Here is a 20,978-nt window from a genome sequence, read left to right as displayed (position 1 = left end):
GAACAGTGGGAAGGCAGAAGGAAGAAAATAGCTCTCTGTCTGACACTGGATAGCCTAAAACTTTTTTACCGGCAGACCTCTGGGTAATTTTTCACAGGGGCTAAGGGAGTGTTGGGGGGAATCGGGTGGGGGGCGGGGGGGGGGGGGGGGTGTTCGGTCCTGCTGTGCAAGGTACGAGCACAGAACAAAACGGAGCGAGAGGACAGGAGGGGCGGGGAACTACAAGGAAACATGAGTGGAATTCTTTCCAGCGGCTACAGCGCGCAGGCTCTGGTACGAGATGGCCCGGGCTGACGTCTTTTACCTCGAAGCTTCCTGCCCCCGGTTGATCTCTTCCTTTCCATATCAAACATCAAAGTGAACTGTATTCCTCGTCGTCAGATATCAATCTGTGCGTGTGTTTTTCGTGGTGTGTGTGTGTGTGTGTGTGGGGGGGGGGGATGGACTCAAAATAGCGGCCAGCGGCTGCCGTTGCCAAACGAGTGGAGGACGGCGTCTGCGTGGAGCCCCAAAAAGTCCACACGTGGCCGGAGACGGCGAGGGCCCAATGAGAGCCAGCGGGGAGATTATCCTCTACGTCGTCAACGTCGAGAGAGCCCAGACAAGACGCTATAAAGACGGTGAACTCAGATACCCTCGCCTTGCAACAACACCCCTTTTCCTGCCGCAGCTCTCATGAGCAGTGTTACGGAGGCAACGGGGAGAAGGGAGGAGGAGGAAGGGAGTGGGGGGAGGGGGGGAGGAGAAAAGTAGTTGAAAGATTTATCCCTTACTTGTTCTCTCCCTGTGTCTCTCTCCCTCGCTCACTTGTTCCCCCTCTACTAAATTTGACTATTAAACAGCGCTGCAAAAACAGAATGTTCTTGGCCGGAGCTCAACAATGACAAAGTAGGGAGGGAACAGGACCATACGTTAAGGAGAGAAAAAAATCCCCTCTTTTTTTAGTACACTTAGCCCTAAAAATGTACCAGTAACATATAAGTTATCGTCTCGCAATCCATGTCCGCTCTGCTTCCTAAAAACATATGGGTGACTTGTGCGTTCTCATCCCACTTTTTCTTTTGTGCACACGGAGAACGGTTTAAATATTTAAAGCAGATATGGCTGCAACATCGGAGGAAGTAACGAAATGCACCCGACAAACCGCCAAAATAGTAAAATGTATGAAACGGAGACAAGCACCAAATTTTCAAATTTGAGACGCTGGATCGACCAAACTGTTTGCGGTTGTCTTTAATAAATGACCTCATCAAAATAGTTTCAGAGTACGTTTGATCGTGTCCATAATACAATATATGCCATTGAAAGTACACTCTTGGACAACATGTTCAAGTTTGGGCCCAACAAAGTTTGCCGTGTACCCGAGTCCTTTAAGTTTCTCCACACACACACACACACACACACACACACACACACACACACACACACAGTGTGCAGCTTTTGTGAGCTGATTTGGCACAGCACATGTCCATAAAGTGATTGCAGGGAGCTCAGTGGCCTTGTCTCCCTGTCTCCCCCCCTCCCTCCCTCCCTCCCCCTTCACCCCCCCCCATGCCACTTTCAGAGTCATCCATCAGTCTCGTTACGACTGCCAAGTCTACGCTCGCCCCGAGAACTGCTGAGTGGGCGAGAAACGGGCCAGGGGAGAGAAAAGAGCACCGGAGAGTGGAGATGAGGTAAACGCTGAAAAGGTGGCGAGGGGCGAGAAGGAGCAAAGGGGGGGGGGGGGAGGCGGGAGAGGTTAGATCGGATCAGAGTTTTGTGTTTTTGGTTGATTTATTTATTATTTCTTCCCTTTCTTCGAGGACGGAACAGGCAACCATGACAAAAAGAGCAGATGGTGGCGGCAATTAGAGATCCCAGGCAGCATCTTCCAGCATGAGGCCCCACTGTAGCACCAGGAGAGACCACCTGGATGACTCAAGGTGGGATGCGAGCATATGGCGCATCTGCCAGGCCTGCACCGGAGCTGGAAACACCTCCCCTATTGCATTACATTCTACCTTTGACCCGAGAAGGGCAGCTCCACGCTCCTTCATCTGCTTTCAGGGTGATTATGACATTGTTTGGAGCAGTGCTTGCACGTTTGTCAGGCCGCGAGCCTGCTGTTTATATTTACATTGACTTCACATTTTGTATTCTTTTACATTCACCCCCTTCTTGTCACTCAACAAGCATTGAACTCAAGCCTCAAATAAAGATAATTATGGATTACAAAGGCTTAAATGGAAAAGCATACAAATTGCCCGTGATTAAAAAATGAATGTGCGGCACATTAAGTGGCTGAAATACAGCAAAGAAGTTGGATATTTGGAGCCCGAGGCCTGGTGTCTGTGTCTAAAAGGTGTCCCGTGCAGAACCCCAGCCAATCCGATAGTCTTCAAATAAACAGTAGTGTAACCTGTAAATAAACAGTGTTGCGGTCGAGGAGGCTGGGATTTGCCCTGAGAGCTTGGCAGGCCTCGATCACAGGGCTAGACACCACTCACACACACACACACACACACACACACACGCACGCACGCACGCGCGCCCTTCACACACATACAGATAAACGTGCACGGACACACACGGCCTTACTCCAAAAACAACATTTCTTGGCACTCTCTGTCCCTGTCACTAGTTTAAATAAACAAACCGCTTCATGAAGGAAGTGAAGAAGAAACAGAAGAAAAAAAAACAACACCACGTATACAGGAATCAGATTATCTGCAGTGGCTCTGAAAATGCAAGGGGAAAAAAGTAGCAGAGAGCGCTTGTGGGTATTTGGGACGTGTCCACGAGTTCCTACACCTTCTTGTCCGGCGGGATACTTATCATACCACTGTAACGATTAGGGCAATTAGGGATAATGGCAACAGAAATCTGGCTCCGCAAGAAAGTTTCTCAGTGCTTGTGAGGGTTCTCCACGCACATGTGTGTTACTCGCCTGCATTTTATAATCACTAAAACACTCACACACACTCCCTCCTCACCCAGCCGCTCATTTTTTGGCATTACACCCATGCTCTCCCCACTAAATTGCGGAACACACACACAAACACACACGCACGCACACACGGTGTGGGTTAAATTAGCCACATAGTTTGGGAAACTTTCTCCCCTTTTTTTTTGGAATATTTTTTGGGGACGGTGCCGGTGCGCGCTCCCAGCCCGCAAACACTCGCAGACACGTACATATGTCCTCTAGGAAGAAAAAAAACTGTGCGCACGCGCGACACGCACACCCTGCAGATGCATACCGCTGTCGACATTTCAGGAGGAGAAGCCTGTCTGGCAGCCATTTTATGCCGAGCGGGGTTCTGTGCACATGTATAGCACTCTGGCTGCCAGAGGCATGGGTCCCGAGCCAAGACGCATTTCAGCAGCCTGGGGAGGCTGAGGGGAGGGAACGGGGAGGAGAGCGTGGAGAGGGGTGGAACTCCGGGAGAAGTAGGGAAACGGAGAGAGAGAGAGAGAGAGAGAGAGAGAGAGAGAGGGGGGCAGAAAATATCGACCTAATTACGCAGCAGCCCCGATGCGTAATGTTTCGACAATACAGCTGCTCCTGAGTAAATATTTGATGTGGCCGAGCAGACTTTCTGCGCAGTGTCGTCCTGCTTTTCTTTCCCTTCCTGCTGCAGGAGACTAGTTTGTCCTTGCTTTGAATACGTGTGTGTGTGTGTGTGTGTCTGTGTGCGTGCTGCACACGGGGTCATGCGGGTCTCGACAGTGTGCGCAGATGACTGTACGTACATGTGCCGGCGTGGAATGTGCGTGTACTTTGTCCCGTGTCCTCCTCTGCTCCTGGTTTCTATCATCCACAGCTCTGGCGATGACCTCACGCCGCCCGGGCCGGCTTCCAACAGCCGGCAGAACCTGCGCTCTTCTTCCAGATCCCCGGGTCTTTCTTCCCCCCTCGCTATCGGCCTATCGTTGTCCCCGTGCCTGCAACAGTATCCCTCCTCTATTGTATCTTTTCATACGCAGATCTACTGTTCAGTGTATCTGTGACGATATCATCTTATCCGGCGATAAGTGCACACTCCGTCTTCAAATTTCTTGATTATTCCCCCCCTCACATCCCTCCCCCACCTCATATCTCCTATCTATGTTTCTTTCTTTTTATGTCTCCATCTGTGGTGGCACTCCCCCTCCCACCTTTGCCGCCTTTTTTTTTTTTTTTTTTTTGAATGCCCCCCCTCTCTCTCTCTCTCTCTCTCTCTCTCTCTCTCTCTCACTTTCTCGCTCTTTGTCTCTCTATCTCTCTCTTCTCTCCCTCCCTCGCGCTTTGTTGTCTAAACAAAGTGGCCTTTATCAGGATGAGCCGCAACCCAAACAAGCCAAACAAAAGATATGGGCGAGGAAATCTGCCCGCAGTAGAGGGAGGATCTTATCGTGCCAGGCATTGTGTGCCAGCCTGCCAACTGGCGATGCCCCCCGCCGCCGCCGCCGACCCCTCCCTGCGCACACACACACACACACGCTCACACACACCAAATTCTGGCATCTCAGCCCGCCCCTCACCCGGGCCCATGCACGGCGTTCTGCAAAGGGCTGGCACCTGACCTGGCCGAAAGGAAAGTGATATTGGCGCCGAGCGTGAAGGGAAGACGGGCGCTGCAGCCAAATGGGACGCCATCTTGGGGTGGCATCGTCTCAGCGGTAAAGATGAGCTCCAAAAACGGGAAAGGAAAAGAAAAAAAATGAAACGTGGCGCAAATTCCTGCTTTAACTATTTTATGATGTCTTCGGTTCGGACTGGGTGTTGAACTTTAACACTTTTGGAGCACCTCTCTTCAAGCCTCATCCATGCGTTATTGTCGGTTTTATTATCAGTGATACCTCTGCACAGACAGATATGCACCGTATTGTATTCCCTTTGACAAACTGTGGCTCCCTGTGTTTCCCCCGACTGTGCCTATACACTGTGTGACACTGTAATGATTATCTCATAATTGGAACAAGGCAAGTATTTCTTATTGGCTTAAAGGAGCACCTGGTAATCCGGATAGCTACCCTATCGGATGACTGCCACTGACGGGGAATGCAGGTACAGTAGGATGAGTTACATACACACACACACACATAGACACAGACACACACACACTCTCAGACGAAAGCGAGAGAAAGGCAAGTAGAAAGTGAGAGGGGCAAAGTTGAAACGTCTGCGAGAACAATGACATTTTGCCTTCTTTTCTCCAAGCCAGACACCACAGACTTGTTCAATGGAGCAGAAGGAGAGACACACACACACACACACACACACACACAGTAGGACTGTCAGGGTTTTGAGACTTATGGAATCAAGTGGGATCCCAGCCCAGACAAGAACAATGAGGAGCCATACAGTGTATGTGTGTGTGGTTGACTGTGTGTGACCCAGCTCACTTGTATCTCCCTGTGTGCGTGTGCGTCTCCCCGACGTGAGCGCCGCCACCTCGGCGTGAGCATGAGCGTGTGTGTGTGGATCATCAGTGTGTGTGTGTGTGTGTGTGTGTGTTTGTTTCTCATCGCCGCATACTAATGCCGGTGGAGAAGCGGGCCCTCTTTCTCTCCGCCGCGTCTCTGTGCCTTCTCCTCAGTAAACTCTCACGGCGGTGAAAAGAGGAGAGCATTTTAACCGAGCCGGCGGGACAACAGGCTCCTCATTGAGGTCACCAAACAGTGCGGATGGGGAGGGAGCGCATTCAGCGGCGAGTGGGCCTTGAACAAGGGACTGAATGGCCTGACGGATCATTAGCCACACCGGCCCCGGGAGAGGAGAAGGAAGAACCTGGCGAGCACAAAGGGATACACAGCCACAAACCCAAGGATGCAGATGAGGGTTAACCCATCTGAATTCAACTTCCCCACCTTTTTGAATTTGGGGAATAAAGTTGACCCACCTCGACACGGAAGGCAGACACTGTGCGAGCAGACGGCAAAAGCGAGCACCGAATGCTAGCTCTCGGCTGCTGTACGACATGTGGCACACTCCCAGCATCCCGCGGCGAGCTGATCTGTGCTGTACATGTGCGATGCAGTCAGCGGCCGGGCTGCAGACAAACTACACGACAACAACGCGACACAGTGGCTCATCTGTCCCATGAAAAATGAGCAGGCTGGCCTCCAGTCAGCACACTGCGCCCCGCGCAACGTTTCCACCTCCTCCTCCCACTCTCTCTCTGTTCGTCTTTTTCTCCGAATGTAGCCTTTTCTTTCTATTTTTAATGACATTACTTTTTCTTCTTTTCCTCTTTCTGCATCCCTCTTCATTCTTTCCTCTGAGCCGCCAATTTGTAATTTGTAATTTGCGGCACCTGGAAGCATCTATTGCATTAAGTGTGGCAGGTATATTCATATATGGAGAGAGAAATTTCAATCAATTAGTGGCTGTGTGGAAAAATGATTGCCATACAGCATGCTTTTATTTATTTAGGGTGCAAACATTACAAACGCTGGCTGGATTTAGCTTCTCAAATGTAAATTTTTCTAAATTTGTATCTTTACAAATTGAATATCTTTGTATTTGTGACAAAACGAGCTATTTGGAAGCCTCCGTTTGGGCTTCGGGAAGCTGTGAAGGAAATGTCTGACTATTTTCTGGCAAACAACTAATTCATTAATTGGGAGGAGAAAAAAATATCAAAAGATTCACTGACGAGAAATAAATCCTAAATGTAGCAAACATAAAATAGTTACGCGAAAGTTGAACTCACAACAGTCGCATAGATTAGCAGATTTTCCAAAAAGTGTGGTCTCATCATTCACACGTTTAATCAGCGTCAAGTCTAGCCTGTGAGAAAAAAGAAAAAAGAACTTCGCATCTGCGTTGAAACAATGGGCCCATCAATGGCCAACCTCGGCATCTTTTTGGTATGCACCAAACAAACAATTAGCTTTGTTGCGGCGTAATTGACTGGCAGGACCGGGTGGCATTTACATTCGCCCGCTGTTGCCACCCTGCCATTCGACGGGCCGGGATGAAAAAGAATAGGTCTATACGAGGGTGGAAGGTTGGCCACATCTCTCTGGTTCGAAGACACCGCTTTTTTTGTCTCTCTCTTTTTTCTTTTCTTTTTTCCACGGTGGCAAACTTCCAAGCAGGAGCTTTTTTTTTTTTTTTTTTTTTTTTAAAATGCACGGCTGTGGAGGAAGGAGGGAAGGGAGGGAGGAGTGAGGACGAGACTATAGATTTAATTATGCATGCATGTTTTCTCATTCATTGTAGTGGTGGGAAGGGGAGAGAGAGGGTAAGGGGGGGGGGGGGGGGGTGGTGGGAGGGTTGGAGGAGGGGGGGTCAGACCAATGACATTCCGTCGTTGTAGTCCTCCTCCTGCACACACACACACACAAACACACACACACACACAAGGAGCAGTCTGGGAGCGAGCCGCTATAGGCTAATGAGGTGACACTCACCGTCTGGAGACTAGCCAAAACAGTCCATTAACTCCTAGCCAGTAGTTAAGAGGAGAAGAAGGAGAAAGGTGGTGGTGGGGAGGGTGGAGAGGAGAAAAGAGGAGGCGGCGGAGGGAGGGCAAGCGGGTGAGGTGGGCGGCTAGCCGGTGGGTTGGGGGGCGGAGCATGTGGAGGGTGGGGGTTTAAAAAAAAAAATTTAAAAAAAGAAAAAGAAGAGAGTCTGAAGTCTTTCAGGATGTGAGGGTGGGGGGTATTTCTGCAGTTTTGTAGTTGTGAATGAATCAGCGGGGTGGCTGGTAGAGGAGGGGGGAGGGGGGGGGGGTATGCACGAGCGTTCACTGTCGCCGATTATGCTCTGTGGAGGCTGCTCTTGAGGAAAAGTAAGACTGTGTGTGTGTGTGTGTGTGTGTGTGTGTGTGTGTGTGTGATGGAGTCGAGGTGGTGGGGTGGGCGGTGGATGCCGCGAGAGAGAGAGAGAGAAAGAGAGAGAGAGAGAGAGAGCGAGGGAGGGAGAGAGGACAAGGGAGATAGATCCAAAACCCCCCAGTCAGGCAGACAGACCTTTGACAGAGGAGCTCTGTGATTCGCCTCTTTCATCTTCAGAACCCCCCCATCCAGTCGGATAATTATGAGACAAATGCACTGGACCCCTGCTGCTTGAGTGGCAATGGGCATGGGAGGCCAGAAACACAGGGAGAGGGTTCAAACCTGCACGTCTCGACTGGTCTGGGGGGGGGGCGGGGCGGGTGGGGGGGGGGACACAGAGGGAAAGAGAGATGGCGGGGGTGTTTAGGGGTCTGGGAAATTCCCCACTCTCCCCAGAGAGACAAGTTGGCCCACAGATCATAGTTCAGGGACAGCCTGGTTGTGATACTAGCGAAGCTTAACTGGTTTTAGCCGCCAATTTCCTTTCAACTTACAGACACACACATACACACACGCACACACACACACACGCACACACACACACACACACACACAACACACACACACGGAGCTAATAAATACTGCATTGTTTAGTTTTCAGATGTACCTTTTTGAAAAAAAAAACATCTGAAATATGCTCCCTGGTGCCTGACTCGCAGCTGGCGAACCAGTTCACAACGTGTTGTTTAATTAATGCGTTCGGCGGCGCTCTGGCCGCCACTGATAAGGCGGCACAGTTAGGAACTGCAATGGTACCTCCATCTTTATCTCACACCGAGCACACTTACACCCCTGAAGCAAACATCCGCGCAAAAGTCAATTGTGTTCGACTACAAATTACAATGAAACTCTGTTTGCAGACCTGTCAAACTACTTTGAATTTAAAAGTGACGCGTGTGAAAATGACTCAAAATGAAATATGAAACCGAGGAAAAGAACAAGCGAAAACAAGCTCCTATTTCAATGAGAGTCAATAGTTTCCAGTATCGAAACCGGATGAAAACTCTTTGCGTCACAATGTGCGAGTCACTTTTGACTCTGGCTTGTGTAACGTTGTGTGTCTATGAGGCCTCAGCCAGTGATGTGTCAGTGATTGTCAGCGCTTACGACGGCGTCGGGCCTCAGCCAAGAGGAGTTCCCACTGGCAAAGAGCAACGGGCCGGGCCAGGGCGACTGGGTGCTCCCTCACGGGGCAAATGGCTCTCCTCCAGCTGGGCGAGAGGCCACCGAGAATCCCTGCCACCCATTGCCACTGTTTGCACTCCCTGGGCTCTGCCAAGCGAGCAGCGGTAAAGTGCGCACACACACACACACACACACACACACGTGCACACACACCTTAAACTGGGGACGTGGAAGGAATTATCCGATCATAGAACGCCACCACATCTAAGGCCAGATCTTGGCCCAGAACAGACAAAGAAAACAAAAGCGTGCACTCATTCAGACGATTTTGCTGGCACTGCTCCGCTGGAACGGGACATAGGGTGGAGAAAGGGAGGGAGTGGGGGGACGGGGGGGGGGATCAACCACAGAGTTTAATGTGTCATTACAAGCATAAAAACAGACTACTGACATTGCCAACAGATGTCGAGCCAGTTTATTTGTTGCCATTACTCCTCCAGTAGGGAATGAAGCTGCAGGTGCAAATAAACAGTCGTGTAGCCATCTTTACTAGCCAGGCTTCCGTGTTGCTGAATCATGTTTTTTTTTTCTTTCTCTTCCCTTATCGGTTATTCAGGTTTGCATCACACGGATATGGCTGGTTAACAAAGTCAGAGTACCGAAACCTTGATGCTACCTATCGTACTGTTACGTACTGATTCCTACATGTGGATTAGATATCGCTTGTGTACCACGTGAGGGAAGGCGGTACCTTCTGGCCCTTCTGGTACCTTCCAATCTTCAAGCGCCTTCGCTCTAATAATGCCCACACCTTTCCTCCCAATAATGCAGTAACGACGGAAAGAAGTTTAACTCTTGAGGGTGGGTTGTTCAGATGCAGCGGGCCGATGGAGGAGCTTGCCGGTGGTTTAAATGCCGGCTGCCAGCCGCATGGCCAGTAAAACCCCTCCTTTCCTGTTAATGAGCCTGGAGACGGAGGCCCCCAGTCGGCGCAGGCCCGAATCAAAGCATCTGTGGGGAATCGAGGCTGAGGAAAGGGGCGGGGGCTGGTGGGGGCAAGAGGGTTTTGTAGGGGGACTGGGGTTAAGGTGTCTCCACTGGCACAAGACCAGGGAGAGAGGCTTTTAGGGCAGAAGGGAAATTGTGGGAGTAATTTCACAGAAACCACTACTCTTATAAAAGAAAAGTGTTGGTGGTTCTCGCGGGGGTCGCGGCACCAGGTAGGCGCTCGTTTTGGTGAGCCAAAGTCAGATGCAGAGCAGTGGTTGAAGAAAAGAAGAAGAAGAAGAAGAAGAAGAAGAAGAAGAAGAAGAAGAAGAAGAAGAAGAAGAAAAAACGGCATCATAAAAACAGGTTCTCACATAACTCAAGAGGGAGTGACAGCGGCTGTGCCCGCCACAAGGTCAGAGCGTTGGCAGCCATCCAGAGGCAGCGGAGCTCCTCCGCTCCTCCCGGACCCTCCAACTGTCTGGAGATATCCAGCTAACAGCAGTTAAGGTGCAAACCATCTTAGCTCTTTGTGGTTGTGGGTCCCCGATGCACCATTCCGACACAAACGCCCAGAGACCCAATGCAGTCAGCAGCCTGTCACTTACCACAACAAAGCGCCATATAATCGTGACAAAACATCTCGGTCTTACAGGAGATCAAAATGCAAATGGGATCTCTCAGGTTTACCAGGAGTATTCCCTTCGTCACGCCACAAGCGTATGATTTATAAATCGCAGCGAAGTGCACGCTAAGCAAGTATACACAGCCGGAGAGAGGGAGCGAGAGAGAACTCTATTCCACATTCCTGGCAAAAAAACAGAGAGCAAATGTGTTCTGTGCTACTAAGGCCTGCTGGGGCAGCCCCCTCTGCCACTGCAGCAATAACAACATGTGGTTTGGCTGCACAGCGCCAGTTTACAGTGGGAAGAGGAGAGGCGCTAAATTAATTTCAGATTCTGTTGTTTGAGAGTCGTAAACAATGTGAGAGCGAAGCGTGGCATCCAGAGGAGCAGGCCACAGCGTTTGGTCACATGGTTGGGATACGCAGCATCACCAGCTTTTATGGGATTTTTTTTTGTTTTGGTGGGGGAGGATATGCATACGAGTATCACTACGCTACGAGTATTGAGTAGTGTGGCCTTATTGAGTTCACTGTATGAAACAAAGGTGTGTAGCAGGTATGCATGTGGGCCGTGTCCTTGGGCACGGCAAGCCTGGTCCTCCCTCGCTACTTAGGGCGAGAATGTAAAGGGCCTTTGTTTCAAAATCATTTCTGGGTGGCTGCCAAGATGCTGTGATGATACTCCGAACAAAGACAGTCGTCGCCCCGCCTGGCAGGTTTTGCGTTTGTTTGCAGGTACTTTAAATATTGTGGCTTTGTGGTTGCCCCATTTATGCTCTGATGAAGTTAGGAAGGGGAAGGCTTTCTGTTGCAACGAGTTGAAGTCGGGCTGTCCTCAGCCTTTCCCACGAGGCTCCGAAACCATAATCTCTTGAAATATTTGCACAGATGACGCCAGCGCTCGGCTGTTTTGACATGGAGCGGCATGAAGGAGTTCGAGCAGTCACTTTTTCCATCGCTTTTTCGGTTCAGGAAAAAGGGAATTCCCCCATTTTGCCGCTTTTTTCCTGTAACCCGCCCGCCTCCCACCAATCAGTGTAACCCTCCCCGCACTGCTTCCTCCACTTCCTCAGCCTGCTAGGATTTGTCCACTCAGGGCCACACCACAGGGGCCTTTACGCCCGCCCCCTAGCCAGCTCCCACAGGCCTGGCTTTCCACTCGCCCAAGCATGTTGTTTTTTCACTGTATCGGAGATGCAGAGGGGGCGCGGGGGCTTCATTCACTGAGATCAGCGGTGGTTATGAGGGCAAACTGGGTTGGGGGTTAAATGATAGCTCCGAAAGTGGCCCCTGTTTACGATGCCCTCTTTCTTCACGACTGCTCACGCCCACCGACACAGGGCCAAGCTCAGAAATATACAGGAGACATACTCACACAATGACTATCCGTTCTGGGTGGTGCCTGCGAGGCAGTCGTGTTAACAGATATATGACGCTGCCGTCAAGCGCAGTGATTGAGTTTGCCTCCAGGTGTCTTTGTCTACCTAGCCCTTTAAAACACTCTGTCGCTTTGCTCTCCTCCCCTTTCTCGACTCATTTAGTGAGCACACACTATAAATCTACGTTTTCTGAACTAATGAAAGAACCAACACAAATGCAATACATCATATTTGACGTTATTGTGGCACTGAATTTGGTCTGGAATCTGTCCAAAGACCATGAAAACATAATCTCTTCATAGTCGCCACAGTGTTGCATCATGGGAGCTGGAAGGAATATCAAAGGGCCACCACTGGAGCAGACTCTGTAATCCCCCTCCTGGCAGGCATCTTCATATATACATCTCTACTTGGCCTTTTTTTTTCTTCTTCTTCTTCTTCTTCTCTCTCCTGAGGGCTTGTTTGAATGTGTATGTAGAAACACACTATCTCTTTCCCTGACACAACAGCCTTGGTGCAATCACCGCTCTCACAAGGTTGGCAGCCCTGCAGAAACATTTCCCATTTGTGGTGCGGGGCCCGGTCCAAGCCACTTGAACTTGGCAAGGACGTACCTGGAACAGCAGACCCGTAGGACTGCCACAGACTACCGCCACCCCCCCCCGAGGCAGGAGGCCTCACTGTAAGCCACAACAGCTGATGCCACACACACCTCCAGATAAGTGCCTACAAGTGACGCCCAGGTATTTAAGGAAGAAGGAAGTGATGATAAAACCTTTCCACCGATGGGCTGGTTGAACTGCTTGTCTTCAGTCAGTATTTTCAATCAATGAAGACATTAAGGTTTATATGGAACCCATTTGCAGTATTATGTTGGTATAAACCTGTTTGTGACTGGGTGGAAACAAAGTTGATCAAGTGTTTCAAGGTAGTACATAGTGTACAGAGGCTACAGTACTTTACACAAAGGACAGAATTGTGCATGAAAGGTTTTTTTGTTTTTTTTTGTATCAATCGAGAAGAGAATTACACAGATCGTATGACACCATATGGAATTCTTTTTACACATTATGTATTTCCTTTGCAGGCGCTGTGAAAGGCGAGGCCTACAGGGAGTCCACTTTAGGAGGAGGAGGAGGAGGAGAGGAAAGAAAGAAGAAAAAAAAAAGGCGAAAAAAAAAGAAGCTGTATGTATGGTGAGGAGGGGGGCGGGGGGGTCGAGGGGTTTAGTGGGGCGGTCCAAGCGCGCTCAGCGAAAATATGCCTCATGCACTCGTTGAACTTGGGGCCTGCGCGGGCTTCTCTCAAGGTTACAGGAGAGGCCTGTGCGGAGAGGAGCAGGAGAAAGAAACCATGCAGCAGCGGTCCGCACGCAACCAGGTCTCTACTGCACTCTGTTTGTTATTTCGCTGCCTTCACTTCGGGAAACGGTCTACTTTCAGTTTTTCCCGGTACTGTTAAAACACGTGCCACGACGAACAACTTGTGCCGTGACATTTAGAGCCAACGCTAGTGGTATCCCCCGGCCACACATTGACTCTGACTGTCGCCGAGTCTCTGGCTGCGAGTGTCTGTTGCTCAGATAACAGAAGCGGCGAGCGATCGCCTTTGACACCAGGTTTCCTTCCCTCCTCGGAGCCTGCCGGGACCCGGGCCGCGTATCCGTTGCCGCGCCCCTGAGCCCTCGACCACACAAAGGTAGGAAGCGGCCACCGGAGCAGGACGCATTGTGACGTTGCCACTAAATCACCTCTTGTTTTATCCAGCGCTATGTGCGCACGAGTCGCCAGTGGAGACCATAAAGACAACAAGGCCTAGTAAATACATCTGAGGAGGCTTGCTGGAAAGAAGGGAGGACAGACTATTAGCTAATTGAATGATATGGAGAGTTAGGACATAAAAAAAAGGCTTCTCATATGATACGCCTGCACACGAAGCCCGAGACAACTATACATTTACAACACCTGCACGGTGCATTTAAATGTAATCTGCTGTCAAAACACTGATGAGGTCATAGTTTGTAGCAATGTGTAGGATCACATGTATTAGGGGCGGGACGTGGGGGAGCAGAGAAAACCATTATGTCCACTTTAACACTAACAAAACATACCATAGCCTGAAAACGTAAAACCTCTGTAATTCATGACTGAATTGTAGAAGACGACAGGTCTTTATAAAACACTCTTTATGATATAGATAAGGTCTTTTAACAACCGTAAATCATCGCAGTGCAGAGTAATGTGATGGTATACAGCAAGAGCGTAAAGTCAACACACGAGAAGGAATGTAAACGTGGCGTTTAAGCCGGAACGACAACTTGCATTTGACTTCTTCACCCTGACAGGAAGGGGTCAAAGGGCAGCAGGTAGTAAACCCTCGGCTGGAGGAACCGGTCACTTTGCCTTTCCTCAAGAATTAGCAGGCCATTAGCACCTTGTAAAAAAAAGAAAAAGTCCACTTCCCCGCTTTACAACGGATTAGGCCTGCTTTCACACAGACTGAGCAAAGCGATTCAATGTTATCACATGGGGTAAGGAAAACCGGGCTCCTGCCTATGTAAAAGAAAAAAGCCACAGAGGAATTATGTCAACACTGCCTACTTCAATGCACAGATATTGCTTTGGTTTAAGCTTATGAAAGGGAGCAAAAAAAAACCTCTCTTTACAGTCAATCCCAGCTAATTTTCCCCCAAAACAAAATTAGCATAAGATGAAGTGGGTCATTCTCATGTCTTGATTAAAGTAGGCCTCGTCTTTGCCCAAGTGGCCGAGCGGCAGACTGCAAGTTCAAGCTTTTTGCGCAGTGAAGGCCTCATCGGGCCACTTTCGTAAACAAGAGGGGGAGGGGCCAAAATAGCCCCGTGGAACATAATAAAGGGAGCATCAAAGCGGCCATGGAGGAGAATCAGGCGGAGTATTAGGAGCCACTTGGGGTTGTCAACGTGATGGCTTAGATGTCACTGGAGAACATCTTCATGGACGCAAAGCACGCAAACAAATTAAGAGGGATGAGCTCACACTTGGTGGATTAGTTTAAGATTCATGGAGGCAACTTGGAGCCAATGTAAAGCAGGGAGAAGGAAAAGTCGGTCAAAGCTGTGAAGACGTCCACATCGTTACAGTAACTAATAATGTAATCGCAGTAAAACAATACCAGACTTGTTGTTCAGTTATTTGGCTGTGGATTCCTTCCAGTGAAAAGGATCCGAGTTAAATTACGAACCGGCTCGACTTGACGGAGCGCTTCTCATTTAGAAGGATTGTAACCTCATTTCCTTAAGTTAACCTTGGCAACTGCAGTACAGTCTGTTCTGTGCGTGTGTGTGTGTGTGTGTAGTGTGTGTGTGTGTGTGTGTGTGTGTGTGTGTATATAGTGTGTCCTGGTAGCAGGTTATGTATACTGAGCGGCGGCCCTGCGGCAAGCGCTCGCTCTCATCGGCACATCATAAAACAAGGGTGCGGTGCAGGTGCTGTGCGAGGACTGTGTGTAGGAACCTATAGATTACACACCACCGGGCGAGGCCACGGAGTGCGCTTGTGTGAGCTCGGGAACGGTGCTCGAAAACGCGCCGGGGATTGCGAGGCAGCGAATGTCCCGCACTCTCTGCGACCCAAAGCGTGAGACACTGGGAAAAGCGCATACGAGAGGGGTATTTTTAAACCAGTGCAAATCTGTCGGTGACACATTTACTGCAGAGGACCTCTGGAGTGATAACATGCGCAAAACCGCTGCGTGCCAAAGAGAGTGACAGCAATACTCGGGGCCACAGGAGAGATGGGGCCAATTAATGGCGAGAAGTCCTCCGAGCGCAGCCCTCTGCATAATCCCACAACCCACTTTATGGGGAGCGCTCCCTTCTTTCGCTGATGTGCGGATCATTAATCACATTTCGTATCAAACGCCGATCCCTCGCCACAGCTATGCATTCCCAAAAGTCAAAGCTATGTGTGTCAAACGCTCCTCTTCGCCAGAGCGAGCTACTCAAAGTTTCCACAGTCGATCAGCGCGAGAGGGGAGCCGGTGAAAGTGTATAAAAAAAGAGTATTTTTGAAAAATCATTCAAATCTGGGATTTTAGTACCTCCACATCAGCATTACGTGAGACGGCTAAAAAAAAAAATACACTCGTGAAAGGAGCTCGCCAACGTCGTTAAATGAAGAAGAGGGAGAAAGAAGAAGAAAAAAAAAAAACGTGATGGTTTTAAACCTGAAATTTAACCAATGCTACTTAAGGCCGAGCTCTCAAAATGCTCGCTCAGCACGCAGAACTTGCACTTGAGACATGAAAGGGCAGCTGCGACGTTTGGTTTACATTATATCTTAGTGGTTTCCACATTGTGGCCAGGGGATAAGCATCAGGAGAGGTTTATCTCTGTCACAGTGCTCTATGGAATATGTAAACACCATGTGTAATCAGTGCCGCAGTGAAACGGAGTGCAGGGGGTGTGTGGGAAAGTGAAGTGCTCGAGGAATAAGCCGCCATCTTACTCCTTGAGCCCAAGGAAAGATAAGACATTGGAGGCAGAGCAGCAGAACCTCTTAGTTTATATGTTGTTGTTCTTTACAGCATACTTGGTATTAAAGCAGGACAACTCCTTTTTTTTTTTGTAGCGCAGGCGGGACGGTTCGTAATTCGGGTGTTAACTTTTAGTCCGCTAAAGACCTTCATCTCCTCCGTCTCTTGGCTTAGCTCTCGGCAGTGTGTCTTTGTCCCCGTCGTCCACCCTGCGAGGCAGCGCCGCTCCTGTTTGGTGGAGGGCGGCAACTCTTTTTTTTTTTTTGACGGCAGAGCCCCTCTCTTTTCCGTCTGGAGCCCGAGTTTTAATATGGTGTCCAATCAAAAGTGATTAAGCATCGCGGAGCACAAACAATGCTGGCCCTTAAATCTCTGTGAACCCTCTTTCACTGGAGCGAATGAAAGAGCACTCTGTCTGCAGCAGCAGATGACAGACGCGCGCTTGAAGATAAGTCTTTGCCATGAGCCCTCATCCCACGAACACCCGCCGTCCAACCAAATAAAGAAATGACATAAACGGGTTACAAAATGACAATCGCAACAGAACGGGGTCCAACCTCGAAGGCATCCAATGGGCAAAGTGAAGGGTTTGTTTCGCAAGTGAATGTTCCCTTTTACAGCGAAAGGACCTTACCGTGATACCTAAAACCGGAGAGAGGCGGGGTAAGGGGGGCATCAGATGGAACAAGTGAAGCGAGCGAGCCACCAGCTCAACAAGCTTCCAAGTACAGTGACTTTCACATGAGAAGGGAACATTTCCCCCCCCGAAAGCATTCAGCTTTCCTTCAAATCATCGTGTCTTGCACGTAAATTACCGGAAATCACAAAGCATGATGTATGGCGCACGAAATGTAAGACCCTGAACTAATGCATTAGAGGCATGCGCTTCCTGCACACGGCAGCGTGAGGACTGAAGGAAAGCTGGATACCGGGGGCAGACGACTCACGCCAAGGGGATGCTGTCCCCGCTGTGCCCTTTCCTAAAGGCCCAGGAGTAGTGTTGCGGCTCACGACGACACGGTGGTTGGACGAATGTTTCATCATTAATACGTAACGCGAGACAGGAGACAGTGTTGCCTAAAAACATGTTTTCACCAAGGTTCTGCAGAAAAACCCTTCGAGGGAGAGAACCCTTCAAATGGTGTTCTTTTCCCGTGCAAGACACGACACGTTTCTTTTGTTAACGCCGCTTCCCAATGATCCAAATGTTACAGAATTCCAAGGGACGGCGTTCTTTGGGGCCTGTGAGCCCATGTGAGCGGCGGGTTCAGTGACCACAGGCCGACACATCCTGCAAACTGGAAACAGAAAGCAGCACATAAACATCGTCACCGGGAGGTCATGGGAGGGGGAGGAGCTGGCGCTATGACAAGAAGACGTCAGTCGTCTGCAGCCTGCTGCCGTCAACAAGTCAGCGTGAGCGCTACCATCTGACCGGGCTTTCCTTACAGTGCCCCCATAAACTCCAGCCAAAACTAGATATTGCCGCTGCTGTTACTGGCTGCTGCTTTCAATTTCACCGGAGTGGGCCAAGTAATGGCTTCAGGATTTTGTGGTCTGCCGACACATATGGCCCGTGTAGCGATCTGGTCTGGGGACGAGCAGGGGAGATGTGGGCAGAGGGAGACAAACACAGCCCCGAGGGCCCGGCCACAGTTATGGGTCTTGTTATGACTGCCGTGAGATTTAGGCTCAGTCGGGCCACCGCCGCAACCAGTGTGTTACCGCGGAGTGTGAAATAAACCAAATAGTGCTTGTTCACTCGCACCAGTGAAGGTTCAGCCGATGTAGAAATAAAACAGTTTTTATTTTGCCTGCCGTCAAATCCAATGTTGTCAAGGTTGGGCACGCAGACATGCCTACTTTTGGACAGATCGAGCAGTCACGCTGCCGTGAGGGATTTCCAGTGCTGGGAATCCATTCATCTTTGTTTCACTTTGTTTAGTTTAGTCAGTGTTACTTCATCATCGTGATTGCAACGCACGGTTGGCTTGCTTCGTGACAGCGGGCCCGACAGGAGCGCATACTCCCAAAACAGCGTGGATAAATCCAAGTGAATGGCCTCTTAAAGCATTCTTTATCACTTACGTCACCAGTAGTGCCATTGCTGGTACTTAAGCAACCGCTGCTGCAGCCCGCTATCTGGCTGCATGACCTAGATTAAAGGTTATTTGCTCAAGTCACAGCGGCAGCTCCTTCGGCTCGCCCTTGTTGGGTTTCCTTATCTGGGGTTGTCTGGACAAATCTTGGACACAGAGCGCCCATTTTGTGCTCCTCTCTGGAGATCCTGTTACAGTGTTCCAGACTCGACGCGGTCCACCAACGGTGCCTCTGGGAGCGCCGGCGTTTTTGGGGGCGGCTCGATTAGGGGGGCTTCCTCGGCCTCGAGCACACGATACATGCGCGCTCCTCTTACGCGCTATTGTGCCGCGGTGGGGTAAAATGATCAGCGAGGAGAGGGGGAAGGGGGGGGGGCAAATGATGTCATGCCGCGAGAATTCAGATGCAGCCGTCTCCCATCCCCGTTAGCAACCAAAGAAAATATACAAGCGGATCCAGCAGGATTCCCTAAAGTCCATGCGCTGATTGCGATAATAATTGCTTTATTGCTCAAGCACCTTCTGCCTGTTGCTGCGTGTGGAACACCAGGTCATTCTCATGGATTCAAAGCATGTGACAAAATAATCCTGAATCAAAGCATGATATGAGAGAGTTTTGGACTTCGACGTACAATAACACCGTTTGGGATACTGAGACGAATATCTCCCGAGTTGCTGCTTGTCAACGGCACAGACGGAAATGGCTGAGCCTCTGCAGCAAACATGCAGGCCGACGTGTGGATACAGATGCCTTTTCAGTTGATCCGGTGGCCTTATTCCTCCTGTGCTCCAGAAGGACAAAGTACAACGGAGAGCGCCAGCGAGAGAGCCAGAGAGCAGGAGGGAAAACGAGAGAAAAGAGTAGTGTTCGCTGACCTCATTCTGACAACAAGCCCCGGGAAGAGCCTTTCCCTGGAACCGTTTCGCAATAGCACTGTTGTTTATACAGGTGGCGGGTGAGTCGAGCGAGATATGCAGAGAGCATGCATTTTGCAACACCTCATTATGAATACTAAACACATGCAGCATGTCAAATCATACAGACTCTCTCACACACACACACACACACACACACACACACGTACGAGCACTTTATCCCTTGTCCAAAGTGTGGCTTGAGTTTTGATTTGAGCTGTGACATTTTGCGGGGGAATGCGCCATTTGTGTGGGCTGCGGCCAATTCACCCGTCTCTGTTTGAATTTCAAAGTCGAGTTCCTCGACGCGATCCAAGAGCTGTCAAGCGCTACTATCCTCGGGTGTCGTCCAGTGAGTGCTCGCCTCCTGGAACGGAGGCCTCTGGTTGGCTCGTGCGTTTGGCTGCGGGGTCGTCTCATGCAACAACATCCACTTGGCCAGAGTTCAACCCACGTGGAAGGCTACAATAGCCCAAAGGTGGCTGCCCAGACCATTGTTTATGCAACAGCACACTACTGCCAGGTTAAAGGGAAAAGAGCAAGACAGCGGATAAACATGCAGGACTGCTGCCTGTTACGGAGTAATGCTTGCTGGTAATCTTGTGCAAATACAGCTTTTTGTGAGACTTTATTATTAAACTGTAGATTTGCTTTGACCCTTCATAAGAGAAGATGTCATTTCCAGCACACAAAACGGAAGGATTTAAACATGTTGGTAAATGTCTGCGTCTTTGCACATTTGAAGAGTTATTGCTGATGGTTACAGTTCAATTGCACATGTTGCTCTGTAAGAATTTTGCTGTTAATTAACATTATTGTTGAGGGAATGACTTGTGCTTTTAGATTGTGTTTGTTTCCACAAGATGTGGCACAGTGACACAAAATGGAAATCTGGCACCTTAACCAAAGCCATTTCACTTTAATGAGATCGTACCCAAACTAAACAGATTTCTGCGCTGTTGTTTCTGTAATAGTTGAAGCCTGAATACAAAGCTATGCATAAGTTAATGTGGCGCCTGTATCTTATTTTCCCACTAACCAGCGAGGTGAACCAAATCCATTACATCTTAGAGGGAGGTGGGGGCTGGGGGGGAGATCCACACACCAGCTGTTTGGTAAACATACCAAAGTAATTGTTCCAAATACCTTACTTTAACACAGATTAAATGCAATTAGAGGCTGTTTATCTAACCACAACAAGTCTTTATGCCAAAAGAAGAAGAAAAAAAACTGTCATTGTTTCGAGCAGTTCTGCTCTGAGGCATTACAGCTGGGAATAGGATGACTTTTTCTTTTTTCTTTTTTCTTTTTTTCAAACGTAGCTTCCTTATGTACAGGAAGGATCTTTTATACACAAACAAAGCGTATGCTCGTTGCATCGGAAAACTATAGGGATGGAAATAAACAGTTAGTTGGCTAAGGCAAAGGTCTTCTGAGGTGAATATAAGGAATTTAGGTCAGTGCAGCCGAGACATTTAACCAGCTCAAGCCGCTGCAGCCCGGGTGGAAATAGCACGGGAGGCC

General features: G+C 49.5%; 1 protein-coding gene across 11 annotated transcripts in view; it reads right to left on the bottom strand.

The window, feature by feature from the left end:
* Positions 1-20,978, bottom strand: part of LOC137792018 (nuclear factor 1 B-type-like) — a 63,919-nt gene that overhangs the window by 25,916 nt on the left and 17,025 nt on the right. The window lies entirely within an intron of this gene.

Source organism: Clinocottus analis, unplaced genomic scaffold (assembly GCF_023055335.1).
Source record: "Clinocottus analis isolate CAN_PGR_092001 unplaced genomic scaffold, fCliAna1.0.p SCAF_21, whole genome shotgun sequence".
Classification (NCBI taxonomy): Eukaryota; Metazoa; Chordata; class Actinopteri; order Perciformes; family Cottidae; genus Clinocottus; species Clinocottus analis.
The sequence above is the reverse complement of the archived record's forward strand: the minus strand, read 5'-3'. Positions and strand labels throughout refer to the sequence as shown.